This window comes from Camelus bactrianus, chromosome X, assembly GCF_048773025.1.
Source record: "Camelus bactrianus isolate YW-2024 breed Bactrian camel chromosome X, ASM4877302v1, whole genome shotgun sequence".
Taxonomy (NCBI): domain Eukaryota; kingdom Metazoa; phylum Chordata; class Mammalia; order Artiodactyla; family Camelidae; genus Camelus; species Camelus bactrianus.
In genome coordinates, this window is record NC_133575.1 from 101447960 (window position 1) to 101472840 (window position 24881).

At 38.8% G+C, this 24881-nt stretch overlaps 1 long non-coding RNA gene across 7 annotated transcripts in view; it reads right to left on the minus strand.

The window, feature by feature from the left end:
* Nucleotides 1–5588: 5588 nt before the first annotated feature.
* LOC105079659 (uncharacterized) overlaps nt 5589–24881 on the minus strand; it is a 48409-nt gene continuing 29116 nt past the window's right edge. For 2 of the 7 annotated variants that reach the window (XR_012504901.1, XR_012504895.1), the window contains 2 exons: nt 12193–13335; nt 5589–8881 (listed from right to left, as the gene is read on the minus strand). This is a non-coding gene — a long non-coding RNA (uncharacterized LOC105079659). Of the gene's footprint in view, nt 8905–12192; nt 23508–24881 lie in introns of all 7 variants that reach the window. The other 5 variants (XR_012504898.1, XR_012504900.1, XR_012504897.1 and 2 more) reach the window with 5 other exon arrangements.

Below are 24881 nucleotides of genomic sequence, written 5' to 3' on the forward strand. Positions count from 1 at the left end.
ATTTTGAGTTTATTTTTGTATATGGTGTAAGAAAGTGTTCTAATTTCATTCTACATGTAATTGTCCAGCTTTCCCAGCACCACTTATTGAAGAGACTGTCCTTTCTCCATTGTATATTCTTGCCTTCTTTGTCATAGATTGACCATAAGTTCAAGGGTTTATTTCTGGGCTCTCTATTCTGTTCCATTGATTTATGTGTCTGTTTTTGTGCCAGCACCACATGCTTTGATTACTGTAGCTTTGTAGTATAGTCTGAAGTCAGGGAGCATGATCCTCCAGCTCTGTTCCTCTTTCTCATGATTGCTTTAGATATTCGAGGTCTGTTGTATTTCCATAGACATTTTTTAATTATTTGATTTAGTTCTGTAAAAAATGCCATTGGTATTTTGATAGGGATTGCACTGTATCTGAAGATTGCCATTGGTAATATAGTCATCTTAACAATATTAATTCTTCCAATCCATGAACAGCATGTATCTTTCTACCTGTTTGTGTCATCTCCAGTTTCCTTCATCAGGAAGGAAACTGTCTTATAGTGTTCCTAGTCCAGGTTTTTACTTCCTAAGTTAAATTTATTCCTAGGTATTTTATTCTTATTGATGCAATTGTAAATGGGTTGTTTCCTTAATTTCTTTTCCTGATTTGTTGTTAGTATATAGAAATGTATCAGATTTATGCATATTAATTCTGTATCCTACAACTTCACTAAATTCATTGATGAGCTCTAATAGTTTTTTGGTGCCATCTTTAGTATTTTCTATGTAGAGTATCATATCATTTGCAAACAGTGACATTTTTACTTCTTTTCAATTTGGATTCCTGTTATTTCTTTTTCTTTGTCTGAGTGCTCTGGCTAGGACTTCCAAAACTATGTTGAATAAAAGTGGTGAGAGAGGATGTTGCTGATCTTATGGGAAATGCTTTCAGCTTTTCACAGCTAAGTATGATGTTAGCTGTGGGCTTATAATATGTGGCCTTTATTATGTTGAGATATGTTCCCTCTACATGGAGTTTGTGTAGAATTTTTTTTACCATAAATGGACTTGAATTTTTGTCAAAGGCTTTTTCTTTATCTATTGAGATGATCATATATTTTTATTCTTCAATTTGTTAATATAGTGTATAACATTGATTGATTTGTTGATGTCAAACCATCCTTGCATCCCTGGGTTAATTCCACTTTATCATATATGATCCTTTTAATGTATTGTTGGATTCAGTTGCTACTATTTTGTTGAGGACTTTTGCATCTTTGTTCATCAGTGAGATCTGACCTATAATTTATTTTGTGATGTCTTTGTCTGTTTTTGGTATCAGGGTGATGCTAGCCCCATAGAATGAGGTCAGACTCTTTCCTTTCTCTGAAATTTTTTGGAATAGTTTGAGGATAGGTGTTAAGTCTCCTTTAAACGTTTGCTAGAATTCACCCATGAAACCATCTGATCATGGACTTTTGGTTTTTTAGTACTGATTCAATTTTGGTACTGGTAATCTGTTCATATTTTCTGTTTCTTCCTGGTTCAGTCTGGGAAGATTGTACATTTCTAGGACTTTGTTTATTTCTTCTAGTTTGTCCATTTTATTAGCATATAGTTGTTTGTAGTAGTCTTTTATGATCCTTCGTGTTTCTGTGGTATTAGTTTTAACTTCTTTTTCATTTCTGATTTTATTGATTTGGGCCCTCTCTCTTTTTTCTCTTGACAAGTCTGGATAAAGGTTAATCAATTTTGTTTATCTTTTTGAAGAACCAGCTCTTAGTTTCACTGGTCTTTTCTAGTGGGTTTTTGTTTTGGTTTTGGTTTATTTGTTTTTGACTTCTATTTCACTTATTTGTGCTCTGATCTTTATTATGTCTTCTATTAACTTTGGTTTTGTTTGTTCTTATTTTTCTAGTTACCTTAGGTGTAAGGTTAGGTTGGAGATTTTTCTCATTTCCTGAAGTAGGCTTGTATCACCATAAACTTCCCTCTTAGAACTGCTTTTGCTGCATCTCATAGATTTTGGATGTTGGATTGTAACAACCCTGTATTTGTGCTCTTCTCCCCTCATGATTAATGTTTGATACTATATTTTACATCTAATTGTTTTGTGTATCCCTTAACTGCTTATTGTAAATATATATGATTTTACTTTTGTCTTTTAACCTACTAGCTTTGTGTGTGATTTCCAACCTTTACTATATGTTTGCTTTACCGATGAGCTTTTGCATTTCATGATTTTCATATTTCTATTTATGGTCTTTTATTTTTCACTTAAAGAAGGTCCCTTAACATTTCTTGTAAAGCTGGATTGATGATGCTGGACTGTTTTAGTTTTCACTTGTCTGTAAAACTTGATTTCTCCATCAAATCTGAATGAGAGTCTTGCTGGGTAGAGTATTCTTAGTTGTAAGTTTTTCCCTTTCATCAGTTTAAATATGTCATCCCACTCCCTTCTGCCCTGCAGAGTCTCTGCTGAAAAGTCAGCTGATGGCCTTATGGGGGTTCCCTTGTATGTTATTTGTTTCTTTATCCTTACTGATGTTAATATTCTCTATCTTTAATTTTTGCCATTTTAATTAGAATGTGTCTTGGTGTGGTCCTCTTTGGGTTGATAATCATTTTATATTTTAATCAGACTTACAGTAGGGAGAATATTTTATTGATGTTTTCAAATAATCAGTTTGGAATTCATTTATTATTTTTATTGCATTTTTGGCTTTCTATTTCCTTGAATAGATTTTAATGATGATTGACTCAGTCATTCCTTTTGAGGAGAATCCTTTGATTGTTTATTAACATTTAGTAAAATGAGTTCATTTTTTCTATCTTATTTCTTTAATTTAAAAATTATAAAAGCATTTATAGATGAAAGTTTTCCTCTGAGTAAAGCATCTACAGGAATAATAGAATTTGATTTGGTGTCTTCTTTCTTTAATTCCTTCTTGAATGCTATGTCAGTTCCCTTTTATTTCCTATTTGAGTCAAATGAAATTTAAAACATATACCTTAATTTCAAATTAGATAAAATTTGGTAACTTTCATTAATCGTTTCTAAAATTACTAGTAAGACAATGGACAATGTGAACTATAAAATACTATCTTAATATATTAAGTGATTTTTGTCCCAAACAAATGACTAATGCATATAAAGATTTCAAAACTTTATTTAATAAGTAATGTATGTTTATTGATTAATTCAATTCTCTATGTCTTCTTTGAGGGCTTAAGATTGGTGTATGTGTAAAGCAAAAGAATCAGAAGCGAATACCCATAAATTTAATCGTTGATTATTTTGATTGATATGGTCCATTTACATCAGTGATTTTCTTTTTTGGAGAACATTCCCTTATTTCCTCTATCCATTTACAAATAAAAGGTATTTCTACTGAAAAATGGTAACACAGTTCAATAAATAATAAACAAAAATCTCAAGATATAGAAGAAAGCTGTTTAATGAAACTGCCATCTTAAATGAGACCCACAACAAGCATATGCTACAAAAAGAGCATGTCTATTATGAAAGGAGTGTAGAGAAATGTGTCACTGCACTTAAGGCATCATTTTGAATAGAGTGAAGAACACTAAATAGGCCCTATTGTGAGGCTTAGAAAAGGGCTACTTCCTACAAAATAGAGGTTTAAGTGCTAAGACCAAAAATGGAATCAGAATCTCTGACAGCCTCAGAGATAGGCTGGACAGCTAGAGATATCCTATTCTAGGCTTTGAACTTCTGGGATTTTCCTTTCTCTCTTAAACTTGGATATCTCAGACTTCTCCCTTGAGGCACAAAACTTGATGCCAAGAGAAAATACTGAATATAAAATGCTGAGTGAAGAAAAATAGAAATGCATAGGCGAGGTAGGGTGGAAATGTAATTTCTGAAAGAACAAGCTACCTGATGAGGGTGGATGGTTTTAAGCCTCAGTTTGATTTCAGATGGAAAACAAAAGCAAAACTGTAGCAGTGTGAGCAGATTTCCTCATATGGGACAAAATGTCATGCAGTCTGGTTCTTTTGTCTCTTGGTGGCGTTTTTTTCAAACTAGAAGGGCGGGAGAAGAGAGTGCTGAGGACAGGGCCTGTTGGCCTACCTGCAGCACTACTGCCATCATGCGGAAGCAGTTTCACAACACCCTCAGTTGTCATAGCTTCCTTCCTGTGAGGCCCACCCATCAAGGAAGGTTGGACCTATTAGGGGATAGAACAGGCTTGGGCTCCCAGCTGGGTCTCCTTGTCTCTTCGCCTAAGGTCGTATCTGGATGTTGGCAGTATCTTGGGGTAGAACCTGGAGTGCGAGGGGCCTGGAGTGAACCAGCTGCTGCCAGGAGGTCAAGGCACAGGAAGTTGTGGGGCGGGGTCCAGGTTTCCTTCCAATATGGCAGGCCTAGAAGAATTCACACAAAAACAAATCTCCTGTAGGCGTTTGTTTCCTGTTCCTTCCCCTTACCGCAAGAGTTAACAGGCTTTCACTTGGTATCCCTGTGCTATGGGACTTGAGTCCTTTTGGCTGAAGTGTTAAAGCACTTCCTGTGCCTTGACCTCCTGGCTGCAGCTGGTTCACTCCAGGCCCCTCGCACTCCAGGTTCTACCCCAAGATACTGCCAACATCCAGATACGACCTTAGGCGAAGAGACAAGGAGACCCAGCTGGGAGCCCAAGCCTGTTCTATCCCCTAATAGGTCCAACCTTCCTTGATGGGTGGGCCTCACAGGAAGGAAGCTATGACAACTGAGGGTGTTGTGAAACTGCTTCCGCACGATGGCAGTAGTGCTGCAGGTAGGCCAACAGGCCCTGTCCTCAGCACTCTCTTCTCCCGCCCTTCTAGTTTGAAAAAACGCCACCAAGAGACAAAAGAACCAGACTGCCTAGCATTTTGTCCAGTATGAGGAAATCTGCTCACACTGCTACACTTTTGCTTTTGTTTTCCATCTGAAGTCAAACTAAGGCCTAAAACCACCCACCCTCATCAGGTAGCTTGTTCTTTCAGAAATTACATTCCCACACGGCCTTCTCTATGCACTTCCGATTTACTTCACTCAGCTTTATATGGCCAGTACTTTCCTGTCACATCAAATTGTCTCCTTGAAGGGATAAATTAGGTAAATCCAGATGGAAAAGGAAGAAATTGCTTGAAGCCTGGACATTCTCTCAACCCAACAAGTCAGAAATTCAAATGGTCTTTGACCTGGATCACCTGGCAGACAACCTGGGAATATTTCTCCATTTTGTCACCTTTTACGTCAAATTTTAGGTAACAGTTTGGCATGAGCCATGAGAGAAAGTACCAGACAGCTGCCATTACTGCATGTCACAAATGAGATGATACATATACGTGCATATGACTAAATTCCAATTAGAAGTTAGTCAGAGTTTTGTCTCATGGTTTCATCATTTAACATTAGAACAGTCTTTTCTCATGCCATTAAATATTATTCAATTACTTCCTTTGACTTTATGGCATTTGTGTGTGTCTGTATGTGTTAAACGTCATCTCTTAGGTAAAAGGCTTACAATATTTTCTTATTAGTAAATTAAGGAATCATGCATGCCAAGGATCTGGAAAATAATCATATGATGATCAAGAAGAAAAGCACTATCTTAGAACATGTTTACAACTGATAACCTTTTTATTTATATCATGTATTTTAATACATATACACATATTTCTAGATTTAGTTTCACACAAGTAAATCTGTCTTAAAATTTGATTTATGTAAACAAGGTGGTTTGGATCAGACCAGATGTTTACAAAAGTATTGAGGGGAACGAATTGACATTAATATTATCAATAATAAACCCTGTTTGCCAATATTACAAGCCTTCATTTTATGTATATAAAATTGTGTGTGTATGTGTATATATATATATATATAAAGCTTAAAAGTACACCCTCAAAAGATTGATTTAGAAAGAAAGACACCATTAGTTTGGGGGGAATTTTTTTTTTGGAAATTTTATACATACAACACAAAGAACATATTGGCTGTCTAGAATATATACGATCATGGGTTTGGATCAACATAATCATACATGTTAGAAACACAGTAAAACACACTTTGCCTCTTTTCTTACCTGCTGTTATCAAACTTTTATGGTTTGATTCTCAAAGTCCAACTGTTGGCTTTTCTCCCTAAAACACAAGAAGAGAATGTCTCTTCCTATTAGGACAAAGGGAATGGAATTCAGGCTTTGTGAGGGCTGAAGGGAGCTCAAATGAATGGATTAAAAAAATTAAAATAAAAACAAAATGATGGCTCTATTGCCCATCCACACTATCAGCTCTTGCAAAGGAAACACTAATGAAACTTGGCTCCATCACTGAGACTTGTTACGTGAGACTGCCTTAGGCTTCCATTCACTACTAGGCACGGGGCCTCTAATAAAGATAGTCCACAAAGGATGAACACAACAGTGTGGAGCTGAAGGAATTTCAGGTCTACAACCAACCACATTTCTAGCTTCAGATATGGGGACACTGTCTCCAAATATATGGCTGTGCCCTTCCAAGAAAATGGTCAGGTCAGACTACTCCTCCATAAGAGGCAGCCCAGCTACGCTGGTCCAAACTCTCTGGGTCTACTGAAGGTGAAACAGGAGGGGGACGTTAGAGGTCATTTCTCTCTTTCACACGACCTAGAGCCATTGAGGCGTGTTTCCCAAAAGCTCTCCAAGAAACATATCTGCCAATAGCACCAATGTCTACACACCACCAGTGAACTCAACCATGACCAGCTTGAAGGAGAGCTAGGAGCAGGTGAGAATGTCACAAAAGCCAGTTCTCTTCCCCTGGTATTAATGGAAGTTTACCTTTCAAAGCGGAATGCCTGCCTGGGTTATCAGAGTCCAGGAGAGGCCATACCTAAAAACCACCTCGAACCACTAAAAGGTCACAGCAGAGCAACAGTCTGATATCACTTCCTTTCTTTTAAAAGCTTCATATACTGACATAAGAGATTAAGAAGGATGCCATGAGGAGAGAGGCACCCATGAATTTTTAGTCACCCTCTTGATTCTATAATTATTAGCCATGAGGTATTTGGAGTCTCCATACCAAGAGGGTGGATATCTTATAAGGTTGTTGAGGAATACACCTATGAAGCAGGCACAGAGAAGAACACTAACTAGGATTGTTAGTGAGCAAGACCCTATGGGGCCTTCCAGGATCAGATACCCATCCCCTGCAAGTCCTCCACCTGCCGCTTGTCTATAGGAAAACTTTAGTCTCCTAGGCTTCCCCAAGTTCCAAAGAGTACATTTAATTGGAGAATAAAATGCAGAAAGAAAGGAAAACAGTCAAACAAGACAAAATAGTAATTGTTTAACCATTAAACAAAGCCAAGGACCTTTGGTTCTTCAGCAAGGGCTAGAGATAATGTCCTGAGCCAGATCCTGTGAACTGTTTTACAGATACTGAAACCCCACCAGGCGGGAGAAGTTAACTATATGCTGCCCACAAGCATGTAGAGCCCAGAACAGTTGGAACCAGTAGGTTGATGACGTTGACTCCTGATGACCTCACCACCAACTAGTCAGAAGAATGTCCACGAGATGGTCACACATCCCACAACCCTGCTCTCTCACCCTGACTTTAACAACTTTTCCCTGAAAGCCATCAGGGAGTTTGGGCCTTCTGAGCACTAGCTACCTGGATTCCTTGCTAGGCATCCTGCAGTAAATGCTGCATTTTCCTTCACCGCAAACAGACCCAAGTTTGGTCCCATAACAGTATGAGGCAAATGATGTTTCCTCAAGGCCAAAATAACGCTGTCCTATTCAAGGGCATACCAACCGCCACAGTCACCTCTCTGCCCTCCTTACAACAACTGAGATAACATCAGGGGCCTGTCAGGACAAAGGGATGGACCTTGGGCTTTACAATGAACCTGCAAAGCAACAGGAGCTGCCAGATGGTGGGCTCAGAGTATTCCTCAAGGTTTTCACCTACTTGAGCAGCTCCAGTCTCCCAGAAGATGTGCTGGCCCACGCTGGCACGTCAGTGTATTCCCATTCCTTCTATACAGGTCCTTCTTGCTCCAGGCAGTGGTACTTTAGACTTTTGGCATGCCTCAGCTCCATCCGTGACATCGGCTACTTGGGGTTCTTGGCATCGGCCTGTCCAATGCACTCTGTCACTGCTGTCACAACGGGACCAGGCCCCACAACACACCAATAGCCAGCATGCCTAGGCCCCAAAGGGCATATTCACAGGACAAACGTCCCCAGCTTCTGCACTTGGATCTATGTCCTGCCCTCACTGTTAGCAAACACTGAGGCCCCGCCTCCCTACTTCCTGTGCCTGGACTTCCTGGCAGCAGCTGGCTGGGTTCCAGGTCCTGGGCCCTGGCGCCTCGCTCATCAGATGCTACACGAAGACCCTGACTCTGTCCACTGCTCCTGCCAGGCCACAGAGAGAAACGTAGGGAGGCCAGGCTGGGTTCAGGATCTATCCTACCTCCCATTGGCCTGAGCTCCCTCAACTGCTAGGCCTTGCATGGAGGAAGCATTCATGGCTTGGGATTCATCAAACTATTTCCGCGTGATGGCAGTATAGTCCCAGAAAAGCCAACCAGCCCTGCTCCAAGCATTCTTCTCCCGCCCTTCACGTTTGAAAAAACACCATGAAGAGACAAAGACACCAGAAAATATGGCTGCCCTGTATCTTGCTCAGTTTGAGGAAACCTGCTCATAGTTTTTGTATTTTGCTTTAGGTTTTCCTTGGATATCAAACTGAGATCTAAGCCACCCAATCTCATCAGGCATCTTCTCTTTTCCAGATTTCAATTCCCACTTGAACAATTCTTCCCATATCTGTTCTTCTTCCCTCAGCATTATATCTCCAGCATTTTCTCATACTATCAAATTGTTGGGGGGTATCAAGGGGCAATCCTCAGGGATCCAGGCCTAAGAAAGAAAAGAAAATGATTCTACACAAGGGCTTAGAGAAGAGCAAATCTAGGCAAAAGGCCACATGGTTATTATCCTGACTCATATATTAGACCTTGTGTGTTGAGTTGGAGAAGCCATTTGGTGAAGCTCTAGGAAGAAGATCCAGGTATCTCTTAAGACTGAATGCCAGACAATGCCCTACTTGGAATGATACATTCTTAAATGACTATAAATTCCAATCAGATGAGACACATGACTTTGTCTCATGGTGTCATATAACATTAGAAAACAAGCATTTTCCATGTCAAAAATGGCCTTACACTTTAGTATGTATCCTTGTCACTGCTTTTTACTTAAGGACTATTCTTACATTTTTTTCTCATTACTAAGACACAGCTTGTTTTTACTTTTGCACAAAATCTTTAGCAGCACCATATACCATTTACATATATCCATATTAATAATTACTCTTTCTGAGTGCTTGAATTTTCTTATATTTCATTCCAGAACACACTTAGGAAATTATACAGTCAAAAACATATGGTACGTCACTCACTGTGAGAAAAAATAACCACTTTCAAAATGTCTTTCCCATACATTATCATCCCTTCCCTATGTACATATAATATGTACTTTTATAAAATATTGTTCAAATTTCCCAGTACTATGATTGTTAAAATAAGTTTTTATCACTTACAGCTTGAATGCTTTTCAAATACCATTTATAAATCTTTGGAATACTAACATGTTTAAAAATATTGCCACTTTTTAAATTTGAGGTAAAATTCATGTCACATGAAATTAACCATTTTAATGTGTATAATTCAACGATGTTTAGTATATTCACAATGCTGTGCAAGTATTATCTCTATCTACTTCCAAGTTATTTTCATTCCCCAGAGGCAACCCTAGATCCATGAAGTAGTTTTTCTCCATTACCCATTTGCCCAGCCCCTGGCAAATACTAATCTGCTTTCTGCCTCCATGGATTTACCTACTCTAGTTATTTCATATAAATGGAACCACGTAGTATGTGACCTCTCCTCTTTCCTTTTCCAATTAGCATGATTTCAAGGTACGTCCATGCTGGAACACTCATCATTTTGTTTATCCATTCCTCAAGGGATGGACATTTCTCTAGTGTCCACCTTTTGGCTACTGTGAATAGGCTGTTATGGCATATGTATATACGTGTACTTCTGTCGTGTAAATACTTATTGTCAGTTCTTTTGGGTATCCACCTTGGAGTGGAATTACTGGGTCATAAATTTTTAAAACCATCTTGGCATTTTTCTGCTGACATTGGTTGGACTTTGAGATTTCATTAAATATTCAATTTCATTTGTTTTGCTGCAGGGTAAGTTCTAAAAGAACTCCAAATAGCCTTTTCTTTTCTTTCTTTTTTTTTAACTTTAAAAAAAAAAATTTTATAATGGGGTAACAAATAGCCTTTTTTTCCACAATTTACCTGCCGTTTTTATTGTTCTCAAATGAAAGATCCCGCCTTCAGACACAAAGATATGATAGTAAAATTCTTGAAAAAACTCTGTGCCATATGGTACTTCTATGTTTAAATATTTGAAGCATTGCCAAACTGTTTTCCATTGCAGCTGCACATTTTGCATTCCTACCAACACTGTATGAGGGCTCCAATTTCTGCACATCTTCATCAATACTTGTACTTTTCTTTCCTTTTTTTTTTTTAAACTTATAGTGGGCATGAAGTGGTATCACTTGGTTTTAATTTACATTTCTGTTTTGACTGTTGCATATCTTTATGTGCTTGTTGGCTATGTATCTTCTTTGGAGAAACATATTTTCTAGTCTTTTTTCTATTTTTTAAATTGGGTTATCTGCCTTCTTGTTGTTGAGTTGTAAAAGTTTTTTTATATATTCTGGATATTAGAACTTTGGCAGATAAATAATTCACAATTTTCTCCCATTTTACAGATTGTCTTTACTTTCTTGCTAGGACCTTTGACCCACAAACGTTTTTATTTTTTTTAATTTTGATGAACTTCATTTATTTTTTCTCTTGTCTGTTCTTCCGGTGGCATAGCTAAGAAACCATGATCAAATCCAAGGACATGAAGATTTGTCTTTATATTTTTCTCTAACGTTTCATGGTTCCTCCTCTTACATTTAGAACTTTGACCCATACTGAGTTAATTATTGTATATGGCCTGAAGTATGTGTCTAAAGTCTTTCTTTTGTATGTGGATATCCTGTCATCTCAGCACCATTTGTTAAAGAGACTACTCTTTGCCTTTGAATTACCTAGACACCTTTTTTGAAAATCAATTGACCATAGTGTATGAGTTTATTCTGCACTCAATCTATTTATTGATCCATGTGTCTATTCTAATTTGAGTACCAGACTGCTTTCATTACTATAGCTTTGTAGCAAGTTTTGAAATATGGAAGTGAGTCCTCTAGCTTGTTCAAGATTCAAGATTGTTTTGGCGACAGAAGTCACTTGCAATTCCATACAAATTTTAGGATTAGCTTTTCCATTTCTGCAAAAACAGTTGTTGGAATAATGACAGCGATTACATGAAATCTGTAGATCCCTTTGGTAGTATTGCCCTCTTGACAATATTTAGCCTTCCAATCCATGAATAAAGGAAATCTTTTTTTTTATTTAGGTCATCTTTAATTCTGTCAGTAATTTTCAATATACTAGTCTTTAGTTAAATATTGTCCTAAGTATATTATTCCTTTTAATACTATTATAAATGAAATTGTTTTAATCCACCAATGCTAGTGGATACAAATACTGTGAGTTGCTTTTCTATCCTGCAGTGCTTTCTGAATTCATTAATTAGAACTAATATATATTTTTCTTGCCTGATTACCCCTGAGATCAGGAACAAGATAAGAGTGCCCACCTTGTCAATTCTATTGAACATTTTAGCCAGGGCATTCAGTCTTTTACTATTGAGCAAACTATCAGGTGTGGGTTTTTCACAAACGCCCCTACTATGTTGAGGAAATTCCCTTCTATTTCTACTTTGTTGACTATTTTCAGTTGCTCTTGCAGAGGGGTACAGAGCTGAAGTTTCCTCCTCTGCCATATTCATTGATGTCAAATTTGCCATCTGTTTTGGTATTTCTAGAAACAATCGTGCTTCTTTAAAACATACCTTTATAACAGTCATGTATAAAGAAGTGAAGCAAAATCACAGGTAATGCCACTTCCAATACAAAAGGACTTTTAAAATGTAGATTGATATTTAATCCTTTTCACTGTTTTTGGTACCCATCTGTTTATACTTATCTGCTCCACTCAAACACCTAAACCTTCTTTGCTTAGCTGTTCCACTTACATTCAGGTCCTCCTAGTTCCAAGCAGCGGGTCTTTAGACAGTTGGGTGCCTCGGAGACCTTCAGGAAGCACAGTGGCTCCTGCAATATGCCACCTGGTAGGCCTCACGGGAAGGAGGCTGCAACAAAATTAGGGTATTTTGAAACTATTTCCGCACGATGGCAGTAGTGCCCACAAGCCCTGTCCTAAAGCCCTCTTCTCCCGCCCTTCCTGTCTGAAAAAACAGCACCAAGAAACAAGAGAGCCAGAAAACATGGCGGCCTTGCATTTTGCCCAGTTCTGGTTGTACTTTTGACTTTGGTTTGCGTCTGAAATCAAATTGAGTTCTAAAACTACCATCAGGCACCTTATTTTTCAGAAATTAAATTTCCACCCAAACTAGTCTATATGCATCAGCTTTTTTTCATTCAATATTATGTTGACCCTACATATCTGTGGTTCAGCATCCAAGGATTCAACCAAGCATGGATTGAAAATTTTAAAAAAAAGAAAAATTCCAGTAAGGTCCAAAATGCAAAACTTGAATTCGCTGTGGGCCAGCAACTGTTTACATAGTATTTACATTGTATTCGCTATTATATGTAATCTACAGATGATTTAAAGTTCAGGGGGGATATGCTTAGGTTATATGCAAATACTGCACCATTTTATATAAGGGACTTGAGCTTCCGGGGATTTTGGCATCTACACAGGGTCCTAGATGACTGTACTTTGTAGCACTTTAACATAGCATCAACTGTCTGCTTCAAATGATAAGTTACATGGATCCAGGTGAAAAGTAAGAAGAAATTGCCTGGAGTCTGTAGGAGATCATCTCTAGCCACCAATTCACAAATCCAAGTGGTCTTAGACCTGGCTTCCTACCCAGGCAATGGTAAAAGAGTCCTCCATTTTTTGCCTCATGTGTTGAATAATTGGCAAATGTTGGGGAGAAGTTATTGGAAAAGGTCCAGGTAACTCACATCAGTATATATACCATACACTGCTCCACAAGGCATGATACCTTTACTTACATGAATATAAAATCCAATCAGAAGTTAGGCAGGGTTTTGTCTCATAGTTTCATCATTTAGCATTAGAACATAGCGCTTTCTCATGTCATTAAACATTCTTCAACTTCTTCATGTGACAGCTTCTTGAAAATCTTAGTATTCACAAATATTTGAAGGACAAATAGAAATACTTGATCACAAATCACACTTTCCTGACACAACCACCATTACCAACTTGATAGATACACACATTCAAATATTATATATGACTGATCATGAACGCTGATACCATTTAACTAAATAGATATAAACTCATCAATATACTCCCCTATTTGTTCAAAGGAGTGTTCAAATCACATAAAACACATACATTTGTGGACAATGCATTAAATCTTTGTTCAATTCCATCCTGGTCACACTATAGGTACAATTCAGTGCCATGGATATTTCACACAATATTAGTTAATGGGAAACTTCCAATGGCATTAAGTATTCACGAGGTAACTGATAGTACTTTATTGCTAAATCTCATAACACTTCTTTACTGTTGCTCAAATCCTAAGGATATTATAAGTATCTGGCAAAGAAATACAAAATTGAACAATTCTAAAGAAGTAAATCAGGGATATTTTCTATTGGCAAAAGCTCAACAGAAACTCAATATTTTGATTTATCGCATTCTGATCGTTCTACTTGTATTTTTACTGGATGTAACAGGTGTGTATATACATGAAAATTGTGTTTGTCATGGATTTCAAGTGACATCATTTATGTGGAATTTCCTTGTGGCTTGAGATTTCTCCTATCACTTTCTCAAGTCTTACGTAGAGAGTTTACTTGAATTTCATTAAATATACTTTAGGTGATTGGATTTTGTGTTAAGAACTAAATTATTAAAAGCTTTTAGTTTCCTTGACTATAAAGAGCAAGATATTTAATCATTCTATCATGTAGATAGTGCTGTATGTCTTTTTTAGAGAATATAATTATTACACAGAATATTATCAAAACTAAGCCTTGTTTGTTAACATTTCAAGCCTTCATTATGTGGACAAAGAATGCTGCCTGCCATATCAGCAAACAAAGGATGTTATGGCCATCAGGCCCTCAGCCACTGCAGCTGCCCCCAGAAAGGGGAGCCCTGAGGGAACTCAAGATGGAAATAAACCGGCCATCAAGCCCTCAGCCATTGCAGCCATGCCCAAAGTTACACCCTGAGGGAATTCAGGATGGGAAAGAATAGGATGCTGGTGTAGACAGTTAAGGTGCCTAACAATGGAATGATTTCAATGAGCACAGAGTCTTCCATTTTCCCATACATGAAAAAAAAAAAAAGCACTAAATTCTTTAACTTGAGATGTCCAGTATTTCTTTAATTAACAATAATCTTTTGATGTTCCCACTACCTGGTTTTTGTTGCAAAAACTGCTATATATCCTTGCTCCTCTCTTACCCCTTTGGAAGTCTCTCAGAGCTATCTGAGAGGCTGCCTCCTGGGCTTAAGTCCTCTAAAGTCCAACAAATAAAACATAATTCTCAACGTTCAGGTTCTGCATTTTTTTTCTAGTTGAAAATTATATATAGGCAAAACTTGAAAGTACATCCTCAAAAACACTGCTTTAGAAATGAAGACACTGTTAGTTGTTTTCTTCAAAATTTTAAACATACATCCCATATGAATATAGGCTCTGTAGAATACATAAATGTATGTTTGGTTCAAATCTATCACATATGTTAGAAGTAGAGTAAAACACAATTTGTTTTGCCATTTCTTTTACCTGGTGTTGGAAAACTTATATTTTAATCTTTGCGGTCCAACAGTTTGCTTTTCACCCTAAATCACAGGAAAGGAATAATGCCATCCTTTTCAGGGGCATTTCAATGCCCAAAGCCACCTCTCTGCCCTCCTTACAACAACTGAGATAACATCAGGGGCCTGTCAGGACAAAGGGATGGACCTTGGGCTTTACAATGAACCTGCAAAGCAACAGGAGCTGCCAGATGGTGGGCTCAGAGTATTCCTCAAGGTTTTCACCCACTTGAGCAGCTCCAGTCTCCCAGAAGATGTGCTGGCCCACGCTGGCACGTCAGTGTATTCCCATTCCTTCTATACAGGTCCTTCTTGCTCCAGGCAGTGGTACTTTAGACTTTTGGCATGCCTCAGCTCCATCCGTGACATCGGCTACTTGGGGTTCTTGGCATCTGCCTGTCCAATGCACTCTGTCACTGCTGTCACAACGGGACCAGGCCCCACAACACACCAATAGCCAGCATGCCTAGGCCCCAAAGGGCATATTCACAGGACAAACGTCCCCAGCTTCTGCACTTGGATCTATGTCCTGCCCTCACTGTTAGCAAACACTGAGGCCCCGCCTCCCTACTTCCTGTGCCTGGACTTCCTGGCAGCAGCTGGCTGGGTTCCAGGTCCTGGGCCCTGGCGCCTCGCTCATCAGATGCTACACGAAGACCCTGACTCTGTCCACTGCTCCTGCCAGGCCACAGAGAGAAACGTAGGGAGGCCAGGCTGGGTTCAGGATCTGTCCTACCTCCCATTGGCCTGAGCTCCCTCAACTGCTAGGCCTTGCATGGAGGAAGCATTCATGGCTTGGGATTCATCAAACTATTTCCGCGTGATGGCAGTATAGTCCCAGAAAAGCCAACCAGCCCTGCTCCAAGCATTCTTCTCCCGCCCTTCACGTTTGAAAAAACACCATGAAGAGACAAAGACACCAGAAAATATGGCTGCCCTGTATCTTGCTCAGTTTGAGGAAACCTGCTCATAGTTTTTGTATTTTGCTTTAGGTTTTCCTTGGATATCAAACTGAGATCTAAGCCACCCAATCTCATCAGGCATCTTCTCTTTTCCAGATTTCAATTCCCACTTGATCAAGTATGTGTAATTAATATATACTTAATAATTAAATAACAAATTAGTTTTTATAGTATACAAAACCCGCCCCTCTACTGGTTCAGAATCTCGTTTTCACAAATTATATCTTCAAACACTGTACGCCTATTAAAAGATTTATAATTATTGCTTGTATACTTGCTTTTTAAGTTACGTAGGGAAAGAAAGAATTACAAAAGAAAATTACAATATTCTGGCTTTTATATGTATCTATGTAGTTACCTTTGTTTTATTTTTTTGTATGACTTTGAGTTATTGACTATTGTGTTCATTTCACCTTGAAGCACTCCCTTTTGCATTTCTGGTAGGCTAGGTATTCTAGTAACAAACTCCATCTGTTTTTATTTTCTAGGAATGTCTTAGTTTCTCCTTTTCTTTTTGAAATTTAGTCTTGCTGGATGTGGACTCCTTGGTTGACAGTTTTTTTCTATTTTTTCTTTTAAAATTTTAAATGCCTCTTGGCTTCCATGGTTTCTGAAGACAAATCAACTGCTAATCTTAGGATATCTTGTATATGATGAGACCCTCTTGATGCTTTCAGGATTCTTGCTTTGTGGATCTTGTCAGTTTGATTATGTTACTTAACGTGGATCTCTTTATGTTTATGTTACGAAGAGTTTCTTGAGCTTCTTAGATGTGTATATTCATGTCTTTTATCAAATTTGTAGTGCATGTCATTATTTCTTCAACTCTGCTTTCTGCCTTTTTATCTCTCTCCTCCTTCAGTAACTCCTTTCAAGTATAAGATGATATACTAAATCATGTCCTACAAGTCTCATAAACTTTATTCATTTTTCTTCATTATTTTTTTGTTCTGCTCCTCAAACTGAATAATCTCAATTGATCTAGTTTCAAGTTCCCTGATTCTCTCTCTTAACTATTCAAATCTGCTTTTAGAATATTCTAGTAAATTTTTGTAACATTTATTGTACTTTTCAGTTCCTCCAACACATTTCCTTTCACATTCTCTTCCTTCCTATGCTTGTCCATCTATCTATTACTTGTCCTAACTATTGTCCCTTGCCCCAGAGAGCTCTGATCAATACTTAGACCTTTAAATTCTTTTAGTAAATGCCTTTCTGCAAGACTGCCCAGCCCTAGAAACACACCAAATAAGTCAAAACAAAGGCAAGCTCTTGCACCAACCCTTCAGGGAGCCTCCAGATAGGTCAAAATGGACAACCACAATTCTTTAAGAATAAAGTCCATATTGCTCCCTCAGGGACTAACATCATGCACCAGCATGGCAAGAGCCATCTTTAAGGCAGTATGGTTTGGGGGAGTAGGAGGTGGGGAATTTAAAATGCCACAGCCCCCCTCTCACTGCTAAGTAGTCGATTCTTTCTTCACCAAGCTGTGTTTGGTTTTCTTAAGTTTTCAACTAGATCTAGAGTTTCATAAAATTGCATTCTGAGACTTGTCGGCTCATTAGTTCCTTTTATGGAGGGATGAATCACTGGAGTTCCCTACATTACCACCTTCAGTAACATCATCTTGCCACCTGTTTTTGCATTTCTAGAAATAATCATGCTTCTTTACAATGTGCCTGCTACAACAGATACATACGAAGGAGTGAGGCAAGGTCATGGGTAATGCTACCTCTGGCAGGAAAGGATTTTTAAATGTGTTCATTTTCAATTCTTTTAACTTTTTTGGTACCTTACAAGTTTTAACTTCTCAGTTTGGCTGGGTGGTTCTTCTTCACTTCAGGCCCTCTGAACTCCAAGCAATGGGCCTTAAATATCTGGATGTACCCAAGAACTTCAGCAGGGACACCTGCTCCTATCGTGATGCCATCTGGAACTGGCCTGTCTGGTGTTCTGACACTGCTGCCACAAGAGATCCATGCTCCAGAATACCAGGACAGCGCTTGATAGCTTGTTACCTCTTGTTACAAGGAACAGCACCAGCAGACAAATGGCCACCAGAGCATGAATTTGTCCTTCGGTGGATTTCTCTAATCCTGTCCACAGTGGGTGGAGAACAAGGCCTTGCCCATGACTTTCTGGACCACCTGGCAGCTGCTAGCTCAGTTCTAGCCTCTCACTCTCCAAGCTGTACACCAAAGATCCCACCAATGTTCAAGTATCTTATAAAGCCATAGAAAAGAAGGCAAGGAGGCCCAGCTTCAGTCTAAACCTATTCCAATTCCCCATAGGCATGATCTCCCTCAACTTTTGGCCTCACTGGGACGAAGTTGTGAGGGTTTTTTGATGTTCTGAAACTATTTCCGCACGATGGCAGTAGTGCTCCAGATATGCAGGCAAGCCTAGTCCCTGCACTCTCATCTCCCACCCAACCAGTCTGAAAAAATGCCACCAGGAAACATGGCTGCCTTGTATCTTGCCAGTTTTTAAGAAATTTGCTCACACTGTTATTTTTCTTTTGGTTTCTATCTGAAATAAAAACTGAGGCCTAAACTACCCATCCCCATCCGGCATATTTTGCAAGAGCTCAATTTCTACTTGACCTGGCTCTGCCCTTCTTAACTCAGCTTTACATCTGATGCATTTTCCCAAGTTATCAAGTAGTCTGCTTTTGAGGCCAAGTCTCAAGGAGCCAGGCCTAAGAGAAAGAAGAAAATTCTGGAAAGTCAAGGGCAGGATTAGGGCATTTCTAGGCCATAACAATTGCTAATAATTATTGAGCATTTACAGTGTACCAGTAAATATTCCAAGGATCTTGATAAAAATTCATATATTTATTGATTCTTCACAACATCCCTCTGGGCAAGAAGTATGATTCTTGACACTTAATAAATAAGGAAAGGTAGCACAAAAAGTTTAGAAAACTTTTCTAAGGTCACATAGCTAATAATAGAGACAATTTAAAAATCAGATTAGCCAGACTTCAGAGCACACACTCTTAAGCATTAGGAAGGCAAATTATAAGCTCACTTCTGAGGCACTTTAAGGAAGCCTCCCAACTTTTTCTGGTTTTCTTGCATTCTCTAAGACCCAGGTGCAGAGAAGATTCAGGAAACAAGTTCAGTTCTATCTTGGATTCTTGGCAAACAGGACAAGAGGTAGAAATAAGTCAGATTCTGTTGACCTTCCAACCTTTAGTCCACTTATTTCCCAGGTTCAGCCCTTTCCACAATGTGTTGCTTTTTATTGCAAACCTTGAAACTTCCCAAAGCCCCCTGATCTAATTTTTATTTCCTTAAGTAGGCCAAGGAAGAAATTCCCACAAAGGCCCCACTTAACGCTCAGCTACTTATAGATCCAAGGACTCCTTTGGCTCAGAAAAAACAGATGAAATGGGGGTAATAGGAGTGGAGAGGGATGGAACTACATTCAGGTCCCAGTGCTTCAATAATCAGAAAAGCACTGACATTGTTTAATCGTGTATGTGGTACATGTGTGTTGATATTATGTATTTTTTAGTATCCTATTATGATATTTATTTTGGCTATTTACCAAATATTTCCATTACTCTTCCTGGATACTGTTAAGATCAGTGATATCTGGCTAAGGGATAGAGCTAAATCCACAGTTCTGATTAAATAAATACCCCAACCTATCTCTGAAATTCTACCAGAACCCTCTATGGCAGAACATAACCAGGACTCAGAGCAAGACAGCCAGATTATGTAATCAATACATGTCAACCATTTGAGACACAGAGAAGTAGAGAAAAATGAAGAGTGGAAAAAGAGGAGGATATAAATAAGAAAAAGTATATGTGCATGTATGTGTAACTAAATCACTATGCTGTACAGCAGAAACACAGCATTATAAATCAACTATAATTCAATGTAAAATAAATAAAATTTTTAAAAAGTGGAGGATAGAAAGAGAGCCAGTAGAAAAAAAATTCCAACATAATTATCAAAGTTGTGTATAAAGATAACATACATAGTTTATAGTAATACTATAGGTAACTTTGTGTTCACTTTATCTGAATTCCATATTAATTAAATATTTTATATTGAAAAAAGGTTATTTTTCATACATAGAAAAATTGTTTTCACATTTTAAATTATGCTTTGGGATAACTAAAGTATACTGTCAAAATGCTCATAAAATACAAAAGGGAAAAAGGTATAAAAAAGATATGCAAGAGAATACCTAATTAATGTAAACATGTGTGTATATATATAAATGAAAATGTATCAATATATTTATGTAAATCATGGTAAGGATCAAATAAAGATGTAATCAGTATTTGTCTCAAGACTGCAGAATTATAGGGTAAACATTTCTCTTAGTTTTCCTTGGGAAATCATAGTTTATAGCAGCTGTCCAACTTGGACAATAAATTATGTAAGCACTTAAGGAGAGTACACAATTTATGTTCTCTATTTAATGACCAAATCCATTATTAAAGACACATTTCTATATTCTTATAAAGTATTAATACTTATGCCAAAATTAAAATATGGATATATATGAGGCATCAAAGTGTAAAAACATAAGAAAAACTCATATGATAAAGTTGAGTTTTAACATATGCATTCAAAACCTGTGTAAAACTTGACTCTAATTTCTTTTAAAAAGAAAACCTCAGGCCCAAAATGAAGTCACTTATGCCAGGCCACTCCAGCAAACCCAGTCTTAATAGCTAATCTAATTGAAGCTTCAACCTCCCCCAGAAGTGTAGTCTTAACTGAACCAGTCAGTAACTTTCTCATCAGCATCCATGAGGTAATATGTCACAAGGGCCCTCTCCATCCCCCAAAGTAAGGTGAGGTAACCCACTTGATAAGATCCTTTTTCCTAAAAGAGAGATGACCTATTCTGAAATAAAACTTTTTTCTGTTTATGATTTTCTTTTCCCACCTTTGAAAACTTTTCCCCTTTGGTAGCCCTTTGGAGCTCCCCTATACCTGCTAGGTGAGGGTCTGCCTCAGTCACTAATCACTCAATAGAGCCAATCAGATCTTTAAAATTTACTCACTTGAATTTTTTTTAACATATCCTTAAGTGAAATAACTAAATATGAATATTTATTTTGAGCATCAGGTTTGAGCCACTGACATACTTACTAGTGAGCTCTCCACCTGTAAAGACTTTTAAAAAGAGAGACGCCATTTTGGTTACTTTCTAAATGTGTGGGCCAGAAAATGGAGGACGCCACAGGAGCCTGAGAAATAAGCCTAGTCAAACACCACAGATCTAATGTCTGCAGATGGCTTCCTGCAAGCTTTGAGATGACAATTTCTTGTCCTCATGCATGGATCCCTGAGACTTGAGTCCTGCATCAGAAAACCTGAAAATGTGAAAATCCTACAGGCCAAATATTGACTGAAGAAGAGGAGATCGGATGGGCAAAGCTGTGGTCTAGTGGAAAGGGAACTCTTGAAAAGACGCCGGATGAGGGTGGGTGGTTTTCAGGTACATTTCGATTTCAAGTGGAAACCAAAAGCAAAGGTGTGGCACTGCTAGGCGGTTTCCCCAAACTGGGTTTGATTCAGGGCAGCCATGTTTCCTGGCTTCTTTGTCTCCAGGTGGTGTTTTTTTCAGACTAGACGGGCGGGAGAAGAGGACCTGGGGGCAGGGCTGGTTGGCTTTTCTGAAGCCATACCGCCATCACGAGGAAGTAGTTTTAGAAAAGCCAAAATTGTTACCATGAATTCCCGGAAGATCTAGCCTTTAAGAAATGTCTGGCTAATTCCAAGGCTGAATGGGTCCCGACCAAGCTAGGTCTCCTTTACTTGAACTCCAAGGCCTTCCAGGAGCTCTGGACAGAAGAACAATATTGGTAAAGAAGCTTCTGAGTGAAGGGCCAGGACTGTGGCATGGTTTTTGTTTCCTCCCACTGTGGGCAGAACTAGAGAGAAGCACTCAGAACCTATCCAGAACTTCTGGGCATTTGTCTGCTGTCCGTATCCCTTACAGAATGAGAGAGTTGGGGTGGCACAAGACGTCCCTGTACTCTGGGGCCTGGGCCCCCTGTGTCAGCAGGGTCAGAGTTGGGGTGGGGGATAAGAGTCTCATTCCATGTGACATCTAACAGCAGCTGGTCTGTGATCTGGAGTTTTCAGGGACACCCAAAAGTCTGGTACACCCATTGCCTGGAGCAAGGATGGCCTGAGAAAGAGTGCATGTCACCCTGCCATGCCAAGCAAGTGAACTCCAGAACATCAGTTGGAGTACTGATGTAACAACTAGAGGGAAACCAACAATTGAGAAGGCCTGGAGCTATTACCTGAGCCCAGGAGATTAGGGCTTTGCAGCTTTTTTTCTAGGGCTCAATGTGAAGGCCTACCCACTTAGTGACTTGCTCTCATCAGGGACAGAAATGGGTTCTTTACTGGTTGGCTTTCCCCTAAGGAAGATGAGACCCTTGGGGCTTGGGACCTAATCTTTCATTCATATCAAGTATTATTCTCTTTGCCTGCTTGTTGGCCTTTTACTGATGAGGGTTCCTTGTAGGCCTCACAAGATAGCATCCTTTGGAGAGTTGAGCACATCCGGACCCCTGAACACTTGCCTATTTTAATGCTACTCACTCTTCTATACCTGAGATGATCTCAGTATATAACCCCTTAGAGAAAGGTCAGCAGTCCATGGAAACAAGCTTTCATATTTTTACCTTCTTTTTCCTGCTCTCTCTTCTAAATTTATCTCATTTGAATGTCTGCATGTGTAGCTTCCATGGGGTTGTTGGTATGACTTTAATATGGGGATATCCTTGGGTTTTGAGTTTTTTCCTTCTATCATACATTTCCCAGTCCTTAGATCACAAGGCCACCTCACATGTCATTAACTATCCTTAGGATGATTGGATTTTCGTATTGCTTAGAAGTTTGGTCAAAGATTTTTGTTTTCTTTACTATAAAAAGTGACCTTTTTCTTTTCCATATGTAAATAGAACTACGCATATGTTTTGTAGAGAAATGGAATTTTACACTGGAGGTTATTTTAAAGCCTGAGGGGTATACCTTGGTTTCTTGATTTGAAACATAAGTCAGATTTGTTAATATTTCAATAGCAGATATGTATAAAGTTAGAACCTGACAGCATAACCTTAGAAAAATTACTCCAGAAAGGTAGACATAATGAGTAGTTTGCTTAGAACCCTTCCTTTGTACATATTCACTCTTTAAAATCCATATATATTTATGTATTCAACTTAGGGTATTAATACATGTGATAAGCATAAACTATTTTTCCCTTTCTCTATTCTTATATTAACAAACTAGGATGGTTTAATCCTGAAGATGTAATAATTTGCTTTAATCCCTAATGAAAGGTGTAATATATCTTGCCTGATCAGGACAGAGAGTGGAATTCAGTCTTTGCAAGGACTTAAAAGGACCACCTAGTGTAGCTGCACCACGTTGAGATCCAATGTATCTGTGAACAATAGGTCCTTTCCCTTCCACAGTGTCAGCCATTGCAAAGGAAAGCTCAGAGAATCTACTTTCCAGTGGGAATGTGGCTGTGTGATCACTTCTGAAGGGCAGAGTCTCTGAAAGAAGGATATGGACACATGAAAGGTTAACTGATGCACCCAAATTGTCCTCAAACAAGTTAAACCAATTGACAATGCTTCCCAACTCATAGGAACTTGTCTGTTTCTACAGATAATCACATAAACTGGGCAATATAGATGTCTTCATTTTCATCAGCTCACTCTGGATATATTAGTTGGGACTGAGGCATAGCTGAGAACTTCTTGAACTGTAATTTACTTGGGTATTGGTGAATCTGAGAACCTCTGCCAACAGATTGATTTTTCTGTTCCATGGCCCCCTTCTTCTAGGAGTTCGAGCCGTGCTCTTTTTTTCCCCTTTCCTGTTAGACTGTTTTCCTTTAGCTTTTCATTTTGGGACAGCTACTGATGTGTAATGGATGTCAATGGTTGAAGGGCAGTAAACATTAACAGCAGTTGTTCTTGGTTTCCAGTTTTTGCTATTTCCATTATTATAACTAAAACACTGAATTACAGCTAGGGGCTAATACCTTAGGCTTCTATCCACTCTCAGTCCATTTGGCTTCTGTTCAGGATCGCTGGGGTGAGGTGAAAACAACATTCTTAAGCCTGCAGAATTCCAGAGCTGAGGCCACTTCTATTGTTGTTTACACTTCTGTCTCCATACATTTGACTATTCAAGCATGTGGCCAAGTTAAAGACTATTCCAAGGCAGGCACCCCAGCATATCTGGTCCAAGCTTTCTCTCTTGGTCTGTTTTAGCAGAAATAATTTCTGGAGGTCAGTGATCACCTTTCACATGCACAGGGCACCTGGGATTGTTGAGGCTTGCTCTGCCTAAATGTCTCCAAGACGCTCCTGAGAGCTAACAACACTTTGTCAATGATCAATTATTGCTTCTCAGCTTGAAATATACTCTTCAATATATCTTCTATGATAAACAGTGAATTTTTTCTCCTTCAACTCTGAGCTCTGACGCTGCTGCCAAATGGGACCAAGGCCCCAGTGTGCCAAGTACTTTCTCCCAGAATGTTGGCTTCATGCTCAAGGGACAGGAAGACACAAATGATCATAAGCTTTGCACTTGGTTGTGAATCACTTCCTTTAGTCCTGCCTGCACTGGGAGGGGGTCCACCCCCATGACTTCCTGTGCCTGGACTTCCTGGCAGCTGCCTGTTCAGTCCTGGCCACTCACTAGCCAACTTTTACAATTATATCTTGCCTTTGTCAATGTATCCTGTAAGCCTTGGAGATAAAGGTAAGGATACAATGCTTGGAGCTAAGGAATGCTCAACCTCTCCGCAGGTCCACCATTCTTCAACTTCCTGGTCTCTTGGGAGGAAATACCAGGGGCTTACGGCTTCACCAAACAATTTCCTCATGATGGCAGTAGTGCTCCAGAAATGTCAA